Below are 18,465 nucleotides of genomic sequence, written 5' to 3' on the forward strand. Positions count from 1 at the left end.
CAGGTTTACAACGTCCCCAGCAAATATACTGTATACAAATCAGAAAAGACCTGAAACCAGGGAAAAGAAAGGGAAAGAAAGAAAAAAGAAAGAGAAAAAGAAAGAAAAAGAAAAAAAAAGATAAAAACAAAAACAAAACAATACAAAAAAGGCAGAATATGATCAAATATGATCAGGCTAGTGCATAGATCAGTGCCACACACTAGATTTTGGGCGTATTTTGGTCTGTTAGAAAAAAGTGCCTCCTAAAATTTTAAAGGAAGAAAGACATATATGTACAAATAAGGGTTGATACAATGAAGGGATGGAAGATGACTGTAAAGATGAAAATTATAAAAGATTTTATAAAAGGACTTGGTAAGATAAGTTGTTTGAAAAAAGAAAGAAGATTTAAGAAAAAAAAAAGGAAAAAGGGAGAGAATGTGATCAGGCAGGAGACTAGAACAAAGCCATACACTAGTGATTTAGGGTATATTTTGATCTGTTAGAAGAAACTGTATCTCAAAATTTTAAAGAGAGAACAACTTATATATATATGCCAAAAATAAGGGTAACTACTATGAAGGGATAAAATATGACTCTAAAAATGAAAAATAAAAAATGTTTTTTTTTTTTTAGAAAAGGGATTTATAAGATGTTGGTTGAAAAAGGGAAAAAGAAAAATAAAAAAAAACAGTCAACAAAAATTCACTTTGATGAAATAATGAATCATGGTAAAAAAAAAAAAAAGAAAGAAAAGAAAGCCATGAATCTATGTGCAGTATTCCCGTAGCGCTGGAGTTCTCCTATTCTCCTTGATCGATCAACTTGGTCTTGGCTTGCTGGCTGTTTGTGTTGATCTTCTGGGGGAGGGGCCTGTTGCTGTGGTTTCCAAATGTCTTTGCCGGAGGCAGAATTGCCCCGCCCTTGTCGGTCCGGGCTAAGGAAGCCGCTCCGGTTTGCTCTCAGGAGCTTTTGTTCCCTGCAAGCTCTCGGTACAGCTTTGGAGGACCAGGGCAGAAATGGTGGCCTCCCAATCTCCACTCGGAGGAGCTGAGAACTCGGGGCCCCGCTCCTCAGTGTGCCCCCAGGGAAAAGCAGTCACTTCCGTGTCCCCGGTCTCCGGCCGCACTCCGTGCTCACCCGGCCTGTGATCGAGCGTTGCTATCTCTGGCACCCGACCCCGCGCGGAGTCTCCAAACCCAGCAGATCCCTGCAGTGCGTTCCCGCACCGCTCCTCCCCGGGAAGGAAGGGGAGTCTCCCCGGATCTGCTGCTTGTTGGGTCCCTGCTGGGGGAGCCGTGCCCCGACTGGGCCGCAGATCACAGTTTATGGCAACCCCGAGCTGAGAGCCCGCGATTCTGCTCCGTCTCTGCAGCCGGCTTCCCCGCTCTGATACCTGGGAGCTCTGGCGCACTCAGGCACCCCCGGTGTCTCTGTGACCCCAAGGGTCCTGAGACCACACTGTCCTGGGAGGATTCCACCCCCTGCTTAGCCACTGCAGCGACGTCCCTCCGCCGAGCCAACTTCTAAAAGGTCCGATTTTGTGCTCCGCAGCTCTATCACTTGCCAGAAGCGGCCGGCGGAGGCCCCTCCCCCGCCGTCTATCCTCCCGAATATCGCCTCGGATTCACTTCTCCGCATGCCCTACCTTCCAGTAAGTGGTCGCTTCTCTGTTCAGAGAGTTGTTGCTACTCTCCTGTTCGATCTCCTGTTGAGTTCGTAGGTGTTCAGAATGGTTTGATCCCTATTCAGCTGAATTCCTGAGACCAGACGAAATCTAGGTCTCCTACTCCTCTGCCATCTTCACGTTGCATCCTCTCCTTCTATTTTCAATGACAGCCTAGCTGGATATAGTATTCTTGGCTGCATATTTTTCTCGTTAGTGCTCTAAAGATATCTTGCCAGTCCTTTCTGGCCTGCCAGGTCTCTGTGGATAGGTCTGTTGCCAATCTAATATTTTTACCATTGTAGGTTACATATCTCTTCTCCCAAGCTGCTTTAGGATTTTCTCTTTGTCTCTGAGACTTGTAAGTTTTACTATTAGATGTCGGGGTGCTGATCTATTATTATTGATTTTGAGAGGGGTTCTCTGTGCCTCCTGGATTTTGATGCCTGTTTCCTTCCTCACATTAGGGAAGTTCTCTGCTATTATTTGCTCCAATATACCTTCTGCCCCTCTCTCTCTCTCTTCTTCTTCTGGGATCCCAATTATTCTAATGTTGTTTCATCTTATCGTATCACTTATCTCTCGAATTCTGCCCTCGTGATCCTGTAGTTGTTTCTCCCTCTTTTTCTCAGCCTCTTTATTTTCCATCATTTGGTCTTCTATATCACTGATTCTCTCTTCTGCCTCATTTATCCTAGCAGTTAGTGCCCCCATTTTTTATTGCACCTCATTAATAGCCTTTTTGATTTCGACTTGGTTAGATTTTAGTTCTTTTATTTCTCTGGAAAGGTTTCTCTAATAACTTCCACGCTTTTTTCAAGCCCAGCTAGTATCTTTAAAGTCAGGATTCTGAACTCTAGGTCTGACATCATACTAATGTCCGTATTGAGTAGGTCTCTGGCTGAGAGTACTACCTCTTGTTCTTTTTGCTGAGGTGATTTTTTTCGTCTTGTCATTTTGTCCAGAGGAGAATACATGAATGAGAGAACAAAATGCTAACAGGTTTACAACGTCCCCAGCAAATATACTGTATACAAATCCGAAAAGACCTGAAACCAGGGGAAAAGAAAGGGAAAGAAAGAAAAAAGAAAGAGAAAAAAAAAAAGAAAAAAAGATAAAAACAAAAACAGAACAATACAAAAAAAGCAGAATGTGATCAAATATGATCAGGCTAGTGCATAGATCAGTGCCACACACTAGATTTTGGGCGTATTTTGGTCTGTTAGAAAAAAGTGCCTCCTAAAATTTTAAAGGAAGAAAGACATATATGTACAAAATAAGGGTTGATACAATGAAGAGATAGAAGATGACTGTAAAGATGAAAATTATAAAAGATTTTATAAAAGGACTTGATAAGATAAGAAGTTGTTTGAAAAAAGAAAGAAGATTTAAAAAAAAAAGAAAAAAGGGAGAGAATGTGATCAGGCAGGAGACTAGAAGAGAGCCATACACTAGTGATTTAGGGTATATTTTTATCTGTTAGAAGAAACTGTATCTCAAAATTTTAAAGAGAGAACAACTTATATATATATATATATGCCAAAAATAAGGGTAACTACTATGAAGGGATAAAATATGACTCTAAAAATGAAAAATAAAAAATGTTTTTTTTTAAAAAGAGATTGATAAGATGTTAGTTGAAAAAGGGAAAAAGAAAAAAAAACAGTTAACAAAAATTAACTTTGATGAACTAATGAATCGTGGTAAAAAAAAGCCATGAATTCTATGTGCAGTATTCCCCTAGCGCTGGAGTTCTCCCGTTCTCCTTCGGTAAACTTGGTCTTGGCTTGCTGGCTGTTCGTGCTGATCTTCTGGGGGAGGGGCCTGTTGTTGTGGTTTCCAAATGTCTTTGCCGGAGGCTGAATTGCCCCGCCCTTGTCGGTCCGGGCTAAGCAAGCTGCTCGGGTTTGATCTCAGGAGCTTTTGTTCCCTGCAAGCTCTCGGTACAGCCTTGGAGGACCAGGGTGAAAATGGTGGCCTCCCAATCTCCCCCCGGAGGAGCTGAGAACTCGAGGCCCCGCTCCTTAGTGCGCCCCCAGAGAAAAGCAGTCACTCCCTTGTCCCCGGTCTCCGGCCACACTCCGTGCTCACCTGGCCTGTGACCGAGCGTGTCTATCTCTGGCACCCGACCCCGTGTGGAATCTCCAAACCCAGCAGATCCCTGCGGTGCGCTCCCACACCGCTCCTCCCCAGGAAGGAAGGGTAGTCTCCCCGGATCTGCTGCTTGTTGGGTCCCTGCTGGAGGAGCAGTGGCCCGACTGGGCCGCGGATCACAGTTTATGGCAACCCCAAGCTGAGAGCCTGCGCCTCAGCTCCGTCTCTGCAGCCGGCTTCCCCGCTCCGATACCTGGGAGCTCTGCCGCACTCAGACTCCCCCGGTGTTTCTGTGACCCCAAGGGTCCTGAGACCACACTGTCCCGGGAGGATTCCACCCCCTGCTTAGCCACTGCAGCGACGTCCCTCAGCGGAGCTGACTTCTAACAGTTCCGATTTTGTGCTCCGTGACTCTATCACTTGCCAGAAGCGGCCGGCGGAGGCCCCTCCCCCGCCGTCTATCCTCCCAAATATCGCCTCGGATTCACCTCTCCGCACGTCCTACCTTCCAGTAAGTGGTTGCTTCTCTGTTCAGATAGTTGTTGCTACTCTCCTCTTTGATCTCCTGTTGAGTTCGTAGGTGTTCAGAATGGTTTGATCCCTATTCAGCTGAATTCCTGAGACCAGACGAAATCTAGGTCTCCTACTCCTCCGCCATCTTGCTCCGCCCCCCAAATATATAGCCTATTTATTAAGGATTTAAAGAATAACCCCATGAATAATTCCTAAAAATAACATTTAATGATGGACCAAATATTAGTATTTTGGATTATCCATAACTGACCTGAATAACACCAACATACTATACAAAAGTCAGTTTTTCGTTTTTCACTTCAAATACACTCATTTTATTAGACTATTCCTTAGTCAATTCTTTATATCCCTGTGATTCACAAATGATTATACTGATCTGAGATTCTCATCTGCACTCCTACTTCTATAAGGCTCTAGGAATTGTCTGCAAGATGAGAAGAAACAGGCTTCCCCCATGTGAGCCCAAGGACCAAGGGACTCTTCCTTTTTGGGTCACATGCTTTCTTCAGGATCTTATAGCTCCTCATTATCCTCACCCAGCTCTTTCCCAAAACACACAACATGACACTTCACTCATAGCACTTTGCTTCTCAGACCTTATATGTGTGACATATTTTTTTTTCAGTTACCATAAACCACAGGACATACTAGAATCTCATTGTATTTTTCACAGTTAGAGTGAGGAACAGAATCCATAGCCCATTGGCTTACATGCCCGAATAGTCTGAGAAGTCCCACAACTACTATCACATGCTGGGGTCCCAGGAAGGCCACTGGAGTAATTCTCGTCCAATTCTCAACTATTCTCTCATCTGGGAACCTTCAGACATGAATGCCTACTTGTCTCCAAGGGCAGGAGGACTTGAATGTTCCAGATCAAGCATGCAGGAAGGAAGAATGAGGGAATTCCTCTTCCCTCTGCATTTATTCTATTCTGTTCAGAACCTTAATGGATTGTAAGATGCCCCCTTACACAGAGACCACTGATGCAAATAGAAATCTCTCCTGCAATCAACATCACAGACATCCACAGAAAATAGGTTAAGCTGTGCCCCCATTGGCCAGTCAGGTTGACATGGAGTTAACCTTCACAAGTCAAGCACTTGTAAACTTGGGCATTCATATGCATCTCCTTAAATCACACTCAGTTTGCAAAGAAAGTAAATACAAGATCTTCATTTCCCCTTGTATCTCAAATAAATAAATAGAATCTTTAAAAAAAGAATATTTTTTTAAAAAAGAATATTTAAATGTAATTATATAAAGTCAAAACATCTTCTGATACATGGCAAAGAAATTAGTAGAGGCAAGAAAGCAAACACACATATAAGGAGGAAATATGCATGACAGCTAAGGTCTTAATTTCTGTCACTAGAAAAAAATGAAAACTGCTGTTAGTAGCTGTAAATCATTCTGAGTCTGTTGAACTGAGACTCAGGGGAGCCCCTGATGCATTGCTCAGTCCATATGTAGGAGAAGATAACATGAGATGACAAGCTGAGGCAACGAGGCAGAATAAAAATAGGTGAATTCTATCTTCCTCTGAACTTTGTTCTATTCAGGCTCTCAATTCAGGATGATGCTCACCCCCATTGTGGAGGGAAATAGTTCTCACTTAGCCCAGGGATCCACATGGTGCTCCCACCTGGAAATACACATACTCATAAGGAATTTCATGGCTTCTGTGCAAGGCATGTAAACCTCAGCTGTGTCTGTGATGCACGTGCCTCTCTGTAGTTTCGGTGGATGGTTTCCTCTGTGAACTCAGCTTTCTGAGGGGCCCAAGAACTATGTCTTCTTTTTTCAATATCCCCCACATTTCCTTGTTGCAAAGGCAGTGTGATGAATTCTTTGTGCTTTATATGTTGGAGTTCCAACTTGAAATCCATTGTTTTATTGCATAATATCCTAACCTTATTTCCCTCCCTTCTCTGGTCCAGTGGTCCTATGGACCCAATTGTTTCATGTCGAAAGCCCACTGATTAGTACACAATTATTATTTTATTTTCCAGTAAGTGATGGTTGCCACCTGAGACAATTTAGATAATCTCACTCAACAAGTGACACAGAGAGGAAAGCGCCTCTCGACAATGACATGGGGACTTCTAACAGGAAGTCAGGGAGAATCCCCGAGGACAAGAACTGCAGAAATATCACTAGCACTACTCAGTGTCTCAGTGCAGAGAATGTAGGTTCATTTTGGATGATGTGGCTGGCTGCCAGTGTTCCTGATGCACAGGATCCACTCGTGGATGGAAACTGCTAGATCAGGAGATAGAAAACCCGTGCTGTGCTCATCCTTCAGAATCATGGGGAATGATCTGAGAAATCCAAATATTGAACCTGAGAAGAACTGCAACCTGAAATTGTGTTCTGTTGCCTAAACTCCATTGCTTAACGCTGATAATATTCAGGGATTTGCTAATTAGCTCTTCTGGGTAATTGAATTATTAATAAACTCTGAGAGTTCAGTTTCCAGACTTTTTTATCGTATATGGTGCCTTAGTGGGAAGTATAAGAAATCCTTAGATTTTTAAAGTTTTCCATGTAGTTTTGTATGCTTTGGGTGTAGATAACCTCCTTTTTATTTCTTCCATAATTTCCTGGTTAACCCATTCATTCTGTAGTAAGATGTTCTTTAACTTCATGTATTTGTGGTCTTTACAATTTTTTTCTTGTGGTTGACTTCAAGAGTCATAGCACTGTGGTTTGAAAATAGGCATGATATGACCATAATCATTTTGTACTTGTTGAGGACTAATTTGTGACCCAGTGTGTAATCTATTTTGGAGAATGTTCCATGTGCATTCAGACATAATGTGTTTTCTGCTGCTTTAAATGAAATGTTCTGCATAAATCTGTTCAGTCCATCTGGTCCAGTGTGTCATTCAAAAGACATTGTTTCCTGTTGATTTTCTGCTTAAATGATCTTGCCATTGCTGTGAGTGGGGTGTTAAAGTCCCCTATTATTGTAGTATGAGTTTCTTTATATTTATTTTTAATTCATTTATATAGTTACATGCTTCCAAATTAGGGGAAAAATATTTACAATTGTTAAGTGTTTTTGATTGATAGGCACTTTAGTTATGATATAATATCCTTCTTCATCTCTTCTTACAGTCTTTGGTTCAAAATCTAATTTATAGGATTTAAGTATGCCTACTCCAACTGTCTTTTGACATCCTTTAGCATGATCAATTGTTCTCCTCACTTTCTGTCTTCAAGTGACTTTAGGTCTAAAATGAGTCTGTTGTAGGCAGAATTTGGATGGATCTTGGTTTTTTATCCATCCCCATACCCTATGACTATTGTTTGGAGCATTTAGTCTATTCACATTCAGACTGATTTTTTTTTTATGAGTTTCAAAGGTAGAATTTAGTGATTCATCAGTTCCTTGTAACACTCAGTGCTCATTACATCACGTGCCAACCTTAATACCCATCACACAGTTACACCTTCCCCACTGCTGCCCTCCAGCAACCTGCAGTGTGTTTCCTAGGGTTCAGCATCTCTTATGGTTTATCTCCCTTTCAATATTCATCTTATTTTATTTATCCATCCCCTCCACTATGTTCACATCTGTTTTGTTTCCCAAATTCCAGATATGAGTGAAGTCATATGGTATTTGTCTTTCTCTGACTGACTTATTTTGCTTAGCATAATACCTCTAGTTCCATCCACCTTGTTGCAAAAGGCAAGATTTAATTATTTTTGATGACTGATTACAATCCCATTGTATATACATTCCATATCTTCTTTATGCATTCATCTGTCAATGGACATCTGTGCTCTTTCTGTATTTTGGGTATTGTGGGCATTGCTGCTATAAACACTGGAGTGCATGTGCCCCTTCGAAGCACTGTTTACATCCTTTGTGGTAAATACCTAGTAGAGCAATTCCTGGGTGTAGGACAGCTCTATTGTTAACTTTTTGGGTAAACTGCACATTGCTTCAGAGGGGCTTCACCTGTTTGCAATCCCACCAACAGAGTAAGAGGGCTCCCCTTTCTCCACATCCTCACCAACATCTGTTGTTTCCTGAGTTGTTCATTTTAGCCATTCTGACTGGTGTGAGGGGGTATCTCATTGTGCTTTTGATTTATACTGCTGTGAGTTTGAGGGATGATGAGATATATTTCATGTGTTTGTTGGCCATTTTGATGTCTTCTTTGGAGAAACGTCTGTTCATGTCTTCCGCCTATTTCTTGAGTGGATTTTTGTTTCTTGGGTGTTACAGAATGATTATTGAAAGACATGAATAGGGGCACCTGGGTGACTCAGTCGTTAAGTGACTGCCTTCAGCTCAGGACATGATCCCAGGGTCCTGGGATCAAGCCCCACGTCAGGCTCCCTGCTCTGCCGGGAAGCTTGATTCTCCCTCTCCTTCTGTCTGCTACCCCTCCTGCTTGTTCTCCCTCTCTGTGTCAAGTGAATAAATAAAAAAAAAAACTTTAAAAAAATTTAAAAAAAGAAACACATGAATATAGTGTCATTGTGTTCCCTGTGGAGTTTATATTTCTGCTGATGTTATCTGGTCCTTTCTAGTCTTTGCTTATTTGCTCTTTTTCCCCACTCAAAGAGTTCCATTTACTATTTCTTTCAGGGCTGGTTTAGTGGGCACAGACTCCCTTTGTTTTCATCTGTGTGAGAATCTCTTCATCTCGCCTTGGATTCTGACTGACAGCCTTGTTGGATAAAAGGTTCTTGGCTGCATATTTTTCCCATTCAGCAAGTTGAATATTTCCTGCTGCTCCCATCTGGCCTGCCAAGTGTTGGTGGACAGATCTGCTGTGATCCTCTTCTGTCTTCCCTTGTAGGTTAAGGCCTTTTTTTTCCCTTGTTGAACTCAGAATTCTTTCCCTGTCTGTGTGTTCTGTGAATTGACTATGATATGCCTTGGTGATGGCTGGCTTTCACTGAAATTAATTTGAGTTCTAAGTGCTTGGTGGATTTTGATGTCTGAGTCCTACCCCAGATTAGGGAAGTTTTCTAGTATAATTTGTTCAAATAAACATTCTGCTCCTTTTGCTCTATCTTCAAGTTCTGGGACCCCATAATGAGAATGTTATTATGTTTTAATAAGTCACTGATTTCCCGAAGTCTACCTTCATGGTCCATCACCTTTATTTCTTTCTTCTTTCTGCTTCATTCGTTTCCACAATTTTATCTTCTATACCACTGATTTGATCCACTGCTTTGTCCATCCTCGTTTTTATGGCCTCAACTTGGGAATGCATCTGCAGTATAAACAGGGCTTGGTGTGAGCAGCTGCCCCTCCACTAGGCGGCCCTATTTTGCTCCCAAAGGATTTCAGGAACAATGGGTGGGAGGAATAAAGCAGCACCTTACTCTCTAGCCCTGGACCTGGAAGTTCATGCCCCAAACTCTTAAGGGAACCCTCACAAAAGAGCAATCACTCTTGTCTCCTCAATTTCCACAGAGCCTAATAGTCACCCTGCCTATGTCAGAGCGTTTTTGTCTCAGGCGGTGATTATTTCGAAACGCCCAATTTTATTGTATTTATTTTTTAAAGATTTATTTATTTATTTTTATGAGTGCGAGGAAGAGGGAGAGAGAGAGAACAAGTGGGGGGTGGAAAGAGGAAGAATCAAACTCTCTGCTGAGCAGGGAGCCCAGTGTGGGGCAAGACCCCAGGACTCTGAGAACATGACCTGACCTGAAGGCAGCTGCTTAACCAACTGAGCCACCCAGGAACCCTCAAAACTCCAAATTTAATCAATCCCACAGAGTGGACACACACCGTTCCTCCCACAGAGGGTTTCACCACATTTTTGCCATTTTCTGGCCAGTCCCTGGAAAGGGGTCACAGGACCCCATAGCAGTTCACAGTTTATGGTGACACAGACCAGAAAGCCAGCCCAGAGACTCACTGTTCTTAGTTGGCTTCCCCACACATATCCCTGAAAACAGTGCAGCACGTTGTCACCACCAGTTCTTCTTGTAACCCAGGGATCCTCAGAATACACTGTCACTCTTGGCATGCTGCCCTGTTCACCACCTGAGTACCTTTAAACTAGGTATGACCCCCTTGGTAGCCAACTTCACAAATTCCAGATTTTGACCTCCACTATTTGGCAGTAGCCTCCATAAATGGTCAACCTTCCCACGCTGTATCCACAGCTATATCTCCCCCAAGTCAACCCTCTGTACCTCCTACCTTCCAAAGGTTGGTTGCTTCTCTACTTGTAGACTTGCAGGTTTTGTTCTCTCTGAGCTCTGATCGATTTCTCAGGTGTGCAGAATGATTTGATAACTACCCAGGTTTGTTCCAGGGTGGAGACAAGCTTAGGCTCCTAATCTGCCACCAGCTTACCTCCTCTCCAGAGATAGACTATTTTTAATTATGGATTTTTGATTTCTCATTTATTATATTTATGTATTTATTATATCACATCATGTGCCTCTTTAATACCCATCACCCAGATACCCTTGTCCCCCAACACCCCCTCTCTTCTGTACCCCTCAATTTGTTTCCTGGAGTCCAGAGTCTCTCCTGATTTGTCTCCTCTCTGGTTTCTTCCCATTCAGTTTTCCCTCCCCTCCTCTGGTCCTCCATGCAATTCCATATGTTGCATGCATGAGTGAAACAATATGATAACTGTTTTCTCTGATTGACTTATATTATTTAGCCAGAGAGCTTCCAGTTCCATCCATGTTCCACGGGGTAACCACGTAATGGATATTGAGGAGGGCATGTGATGTGATGAGCACTGGGTGTTATAGGCAACTCATGAAACATTGAACACTACATCAAAAACTAATGATGTACTATATGCTGGCTAACTGAACATAATAAAAAAAAACAGCTAGCAGGACCAATTATCTTCATTCATTGCTTCTGAGGTTAAGATGCTAGAAGGAATGTTTCACATATTGTGTTGGCGGGGGGGACACATAGCTAGGTACCATAAGACATATTGATAGGACAATGGAAAAAGAAGACTGATGGTGGAGGACAAATTAATGAAATTAGTGAAAGAAAGTGATGAGGAGAAAAAAAAAACAGCACAAATTGTAGATGTTCATTTCCACCTAGAAGAAGAAAATCAGGAAGATGTATGAAGGAGACAGCTGGTGTCCTTAAAGTTTTGCACAACAAAAAGAAAGCCTATTGTTTTTGAAGGACAAAAACAGATATTCTTTGGACTTATATCCAATCTGCTTCCTACTCTAATTATGTGATTGCTGATGAAATTGGGAAAGTCTCCTCCGTGATGTTTTCTTAGCAATCTTATTAGACACTGCTTTCTATTCATCCACCATCTTCACTGCTCTATAGTAACCTCTTCCAAGAGGATGTGAGTTACTGGAGGTCAGTACCCTGACTTTTTCTTTTCCTTGCCAGAGAATCATAATTCATTTGAATAAATATGTAGAATATTGGTTATTTTTATTTATTTAATTTTTAAGCTTTTTTAAAAAATATTTTATTATGTTATGTTGGTCACCATACAATACATCGTTAGTTTTTGATGTAGGGATCCATAATTCATTGTTTGCGTATAACACCCAGTGCTCCATGCAATATGTGCCCTCTTTAATACCCATCACTGGGCTAAGCCATTCCCCCACCATCCCCCCTCTAAAACCCTCAGTTTGTTTCTCAGAGTCCATAGTCTCTCATGGTTCATCTCTCCCTCCGATTCCCCCCCTTCATTTTTCCCTTCCTTCTCCTAATGTCCTCCATACTATTACTTATGTTCCACACATAAGTGAAACCATATGATAATTGACTTTCTCTGCTTGACTTATTTCACTTAGCATAATCTCCTCCAGTTCCATCCATGTGGATGTAAAAGTTTGGTATTCATCCTTTCTGATGACTGAGTAATATTTCATTGTATATATGGACCACATCTTCTTTATCCATTCATCTGTTGAAGGGCATCTCAGCTCTTTCCACAGTTTGGCTATTGCAGACTTGCTGCTTTGAACACTGGGGTGCATATGGCCCTTGATTTCACTACATCTATGTCTTTGGGGTAAATACCCAAGAGTACAATTGCTGGGTCCTAGGGTAGCTCTATTTTTAATTTTTTGAGGAACCTCCACACTGTTTTCCAAAGTGGCTGCACCAACTTGCATTCCCACCAACAGTGTAAGAGGGTTCCCCTTTCTGCATAAACTCTCCAAAATTTGTTGTTTCTTGTCCTTTTAATTTTTGCCATTCTAACTGGTGTAAGGTGTTATCTCAATGTGGTTTTGATTTGAATTTCCCTGATGGCTAATGATGATGAACGTTTTTTCATGTGTCTGTTAGCCATTTGTATGCTAGATAAATATTCTTTTTTTGTATTTCCTAATTGGGGCCAACCCCATATACGGAAGTATATGTAGAGCATTAATATACTAACAAGTTCTAGTGGATTCATGTTAAGAGTAACCAGTGATGCGTAGGGAATATGATCAATGGTGTTGTAATAGCATTGTGTGGTGGCAGAAGGTAGCTAGACTTGTGGTGAACACAGCATAATGTATAAACTTGTGGAATCACTATGTTGTACACCTAAACTAATGTAACCATTTGTGTCAATTATATTTCAATAAATAATTAATCAAAAAGAACAATTGTAGACATTAAGTTGTTACCCTTCTCTCAACTCTACACAATTAAATATTAAAGCCAGGAAACTCCCACAAATGTGCAATTTCCCATGAGGGACAGCATTAAAGTCCAATCCTGAGGCTCTAGCACAGAAGTGCTGATCCACATGTCAGGTGTCCTGGAATAAATGAGGCTCCACTGGGGGATGGTTCAGGGTGAAATCATGCAGTTGACATGGTAAAAACTACTGTTTTGGGGGGCACCTGGGTGGCTCAGTTGGTTAGGCGACTGCCTTCGGCTCAGATCATGATCCTGGAGTCCCAGGATTGAGTCCCACATTGGGCTCCTTGCTGAGCAGAGAGTCTGCTTCTCCCTCTGACCCTCTTCCCTCTCATGCTCTCTATCTCTCATTAAAAAAATAAATAAATAAATAAATAAAAACTACTGTGTTTTACCCTTCCAATATTTTAAGATGCCACATAGCATACAGTGTGCTTTTTCTAAAATAAGATAATTAAAAACAGGCATTTTTAACAATTGACAGAAAATCTAAGATCATATGATTATATATATATATTTTTTTTTAATTTGCAGTCACCACTAATATTTTGCTGCAATTCAGGTAGAAACAGAAATTATGCCTCCAAATGTCATAAACATTGGGATCTTGGACAATGAAACTATTTTTTCCATTCACCAATTTTATTCCTAACTAGTAGTGGACATTGATTAACTAAAACAGTCATGGAGTTGGGGCACCTGGGTGGCTAAGTTGGTTAATCATCTGCCTCGGATCAGGTCATGTACCCAGGATCCTGGGATCAAGCCTCGAATTTGGCTCCATTCTCACTGGGGAGCCTGCTTTTCCATTTCCTCCCCGTTCGTGCCCTCTCTTGCTATCTCTCTCCATATCTCTGTCTCTCACTATCAAATACATAAATCAAATATTTTAAAACATAAAATGAAATGTTCATCGGTCTCCCTGTGGTGACTTTGGATTGATCTTAAAACCACAGCTGTCCTTCCTAGCTCATCTGTGTCCACAACTCTTGGGCAACCTGTCCAGACACATGCCTCCCATGTCCTGCCTGCGTGTGATAGTCCTGATCTCCTGGAGCAGGCTGGTTCACACAGAATGCTGCTGGGCACTCAGGAAGCATGGCCAAGTGGCAGCTGGCATTCCCTTGCACCTCCCATTCCTCTGCAGGGAACAAGCCCAAGCTTGAGGATGCCTGTGTACCATGTGCTCTTCCCTTCCTCTTCACCACCTGGCACCACCCAGGAATTCCAGGACCTGCTTCTGAAGAGAATTCTCAGACCAATAGCAATTTCATAATTGGGAACAACGGTGGGCACAAATTCAGATTTTAGCTGCATGGAAAGGGGACCTTTCCCTTCACTCTCAGAAGATGGAGCAGAGATTTATACCAGAGACATGGTCACTAGGTCAAGCCCTACCAGGAGAAGGAGTTGACCCTCACTTTACTGAGAGAGGCTACATTTCCCATACAACAGAACCTGTGACACTATAACCTGTGAAGGCAAAGACCTCAGGGGCTATAGGACACAAATAGAAGGAAACTTCTTGTAATACTTCAGGTGAGGGACCTCAAGTTGCACGCCCCTTGGGTTTCATCACCCTCAGCCTTTCAAGTGACCATGGGTTCTGCTCTTGCATCTCACAGCCCAGTTTTCAGGGCTCCTATTTGCAGGCCCAAGATGGACAGGACGTGACTGCCCTTGTCTGTCCTGAGCTCCGGCCCCAGGCTCACCCACACAGTGGTAATATCAAGATCATCACCTAAGTATCATCACCTCTAAAGCTCAAATCTAAACTTATAGGTCAGGTATAGTGAGACAGTGGGTTACTTCTATCTGGCGGTAAAAAGCTCCTCATCAATACACCTGTGATAGCGCAAAACATTTCTTTTCCCTCTAATTCCCGCCCCCCTTCATTTTCCCCTTCCTTCTCCCTTTGTCCTCTATGCTATTCCCTTATGTTCCACAAAGAAGTGAAACCATTTGATAATTGTCTTTCTCTGTTTGGCTTAGTTCACTTAGTGTAGTTTCCGCCAGTGCAGTCCATGTTGATGCAAATGTTGGGTATTCATCCTTTCTGATGGCTGAGTAGCATTCCATTGTATATATGGACTGCATATTCATAATAAAAATATTTAAAAAAACAAAACAGCATTTCTTTCAATAAAATACAATTGTAGGGTAAGCAAGTGATGGCAGGGACTCACCTTCCTGTTCAAAAATAATAAAGTGTGATTTAAGATGCTGTCACCAACCCTAAAGTATTTGTATACCCATCTTGACAAACCCCATTAGGTTTTAGAGCCTGAGAATATTTTTCTCAGGCTTCAGCTTCTGGCCTTTTTGTTCTGAGATCAACCCATCCTTTTTGTTGGAAGCTGGAACACCTTTGAAGGTGAGCACTTTCATCAGTCTGTTTCTTGTCAGTGGAACTTGTGAGTCCAGAAATCTTTCAATTTCTTCTGTCTGCTATTAAAAAACATCCTCTGATAGAGACTGATAAGGAAGTCTTGTTGCAGGATTCCTGCTCACCTCTGAATATAGAAACTTATAGCTGAGTATTTACAGACCAGGAGCCTGCTGAGGGGTGAAAGATGGGCTACAGGTAGAAGGAGACATCCTCTGGAAAGGAGGGTCTGTAGTGCTCATGATGGGAGGGTCTCTAATTGCATGTTGGATAAATGGGGAAGGGGGGAAAGGAGTCCCTGAAACTCTGCAGAGGTCTGTGACACCAACAAGTCACTGAGAGCATCAGGGGGCGCTCACAACCACCAGGGAAACTCAGGAACCATGGAGCTCATGATCCAGGACAAGTGGTTGGTAGAGGAATGATCTCCTCGCAAGGGTTTTCAGCTCCATGCTCTGCAAACTTCTTCCTGACACAAACACGGTAAACAGTTTGGAAAAGCTGTTGAACCAGAAGTATCTTCCTTTCTTGGAATCAATCCTCATAATGTTAAGACCCACATTTGTGAAGTGCCAGGTAAAGGGAAAAGTTTAACTTGTGTGATCATGGCAATAACTGTGAGATTAGAAATAGAAGGATCTCCATTTCATAGAGGAGGAAACTTCCCTAAATAACAGCATCCATTATGATCTCAGGTGTTCTGAGTTTCATTGTTTGCTGATGATTCCACCATTTTATTTTACTGAGGATTACCATGGAGATGTACAGAGACATCATGTGTAAATGCCCCTTGTGTTTGTTGAAAACCCACAACCTCTCCATCAGCTCTATGATTCTCTCTCTCTCTCTCTCTCTCTCTCTTTCTCTGAGTCTCAGTGTCTCCAAGTTTCTGAGACAAAAAGGTGGTCTCCACCTTTCAGTCATTTTGGGAATCTTGAAACTCAGGAAGACTGCAAACCTCACTACATATGACCAACTCTGACCTGAAGGTGGTTCAGAGGAGCAGACAGGTCCGGTGGTAGGGAGCACAGGCCAAGACACGGGCTCACTCTCACTTGCTGTGTGCTCTTGGACACTCAGAAAGTCTGTCTGTGCTGCAGTGTGTATGTATCCACCTGTAAAATGGTGATAAATTTGTACCTACATTACATGTTTGGGGTACATATGTGGAAACAAGGAATAAAATGTGTGCTAATTAATGACCTCAGCAAAATCACATAAGGAGAAAGAACAATTTTCTGGAAGATATCATGCATACAGATTCTGCCAGGACCCTCACACCTGCTCTGAGTGTCTGCCATCTTGAGGATGTTACCTACCAAATTTTCTATATGGTCAGATGACATGCCAATAGGGCCCACCATTTGCTGATTTAAACCTGCGCAGCCCAGATCCTGTGTGAGTGGAGCCATAGCCCCGGGATCTCTATGGAAACATTCAGTGATCAGGACAGAACACAGACAACTCACCATGGATTCTGTGCTTGGCTGGGTTTTCCCTGTTGCTCTTTTCAAAGGTAATTTATGTGGATAAGAGGCATTGAGTATGTGGTGGATATGAGTGAGAAAAACAGGGGATGCGTGACATTATCCTGACCAGGATACTGTATCTGCAGGTGTCCAGTGTGAGGTGCACCTGGTGGATCCTGGGGGAGACCTGGTGAAGCCTGGCAGTACCTTGAGACACTCCTGTGCAGCCTCTGGATTCACCTTCAGTAGCTATGCCATGTGCTGGGTCCGCCAGGCTCCAGGGAAGGGGCTGCAGTGGGATGCAGGTATTAGCAGTGGTGGAAGTTACATATACTCCACAGACTCTATGAAGGGCCGATTTACCATCTCCAGAAACAATGGTAAGAACATGCTGTATCCGCAGATGAACAGCCTGAGAGCTGAGGACACAGCTGTGTATTACTGTGCAAAGGACACAGTGAGGGAAATCACTGTGAGCCCAGAGACAAAGCTCACAGAAGTGGATCTGGACCACCAGGGGGTGCACAGTACTCACCAATTCTGTATTTAAGCCCCAGGCGCAGCTGCAGATGGAGGTTAAGTGCAGGTTTCCTGTCAGGATTCCTCTTTATACAGCAGTTTCCACCACCACACCCCCCCCCCCCGGGAGCCTCTCTGCACACATGATACTTTGCTTTCCTATTTACTCTCTGACTTAAAAATTTGGAAAACAACTATACTAACAAGCACAAAAGATAGTGTCACTTACCTTTGCTTCTACCTGTCCCTAAATATCAATGAATTACAAATATCTCCATGCACATCATCTTAACACTTATAGAAGTCCCAACTGCACTCATTGATATCACAGGAACACCCAGCTCAATGTGCAAGCTTGTTAGAAGCACCATAAATTGCATGCCAGACAGGAGGCTACAGCAGCATCAACAATCCAAAGCAAGAGAATTAAGAGCCCTGGTGGAAGTCACTATCTTGACCATGCTCACAGAGTCAATGTTAATGACAGCATTGGAAAACAGAGGGACCCCCTTTGTCCCCTAGAGGGACCAGGATATGATGCGGACATGGATTTTGATGATGACACCACACACACACACACACACACACACACACACACACACACACACACACACATGAGAGTATAAAACCTTTATCATTTCCACCATAATGTCTGCTCAGAGTAGGGCAGGCTCTCAACAACTCATAACTGCTTGGAGAAAGCCAGGGAAGGACACTGGTTTAGGGTGTGTGTTGTGGATCAGTGGTATGGATGGGATCCTGCTCAGGGGAGGGGATTGTGTGGAGTCAGTCTCCCACCTGCATCAAAGGAGGGAGAACCCGTGGGTTCTTGTTAGATATTCCATCAGCGACAAAGTAGGGGAAGAGGGAGGAATGAAGGTCATCAAGCTAGTGGACAATAAGCAAAAATTACTATGTGATGAATAATTCCACTAAACATGAATGAAAACTTGGAGAACAAAAGAGAGAAATGACCATACTAAGTAGAGAAATTCTGGATCATTGGAAAATAAAAAGAAGGATCCATGGAAAATCAAAATTATAAAGTCATGATAGAAGTAGACTGAGTTCTACCCAGTGTCTGGGGTGGAAGATATCCAGTCCCCAAAGTCACCAGCTGGTTCTGCAGGTCTTGGATTTGCTGCATGCCTGCAGAGACCAGAAGCTTCTATGATCCATGAGAATCCTC

General features: G+C 42.6%; 1 pseudogene; it reads left to right on the forward strand.

Moving 5' to 3' along the window:
* The first annotated feature begins 16,758 nt into the window (after window positions 1–16,758).
* LOC114203978 (immunoglobulin heavy variable 3-21 pseudogene) lies at window positions 16,759–17,307 on the forward strand (annotated as a pseudogene).
* The last annotated feature ends 1,158 nt before the right edge of the window (window positions 17,308–18,465 follow it).

The sequence above is a fragment of the Eumetopias jubatus genome, unplaced genomic scaffold, assembly GCF_037043125.1.
Source record: "Eumetopias jubatus isolate StellerSeaLion01/CBP00866 unplaced genomic scaffold, mEumJub1_p1.0 scaffold_7, whole genome shotgun sequence".
NCBI classification, from domain to species: Eukaryota; Metazoa; Chordata; class Mammalia; order Carnivora; family Otariidae; genus Eumetopias; species Eumetopias jubatus.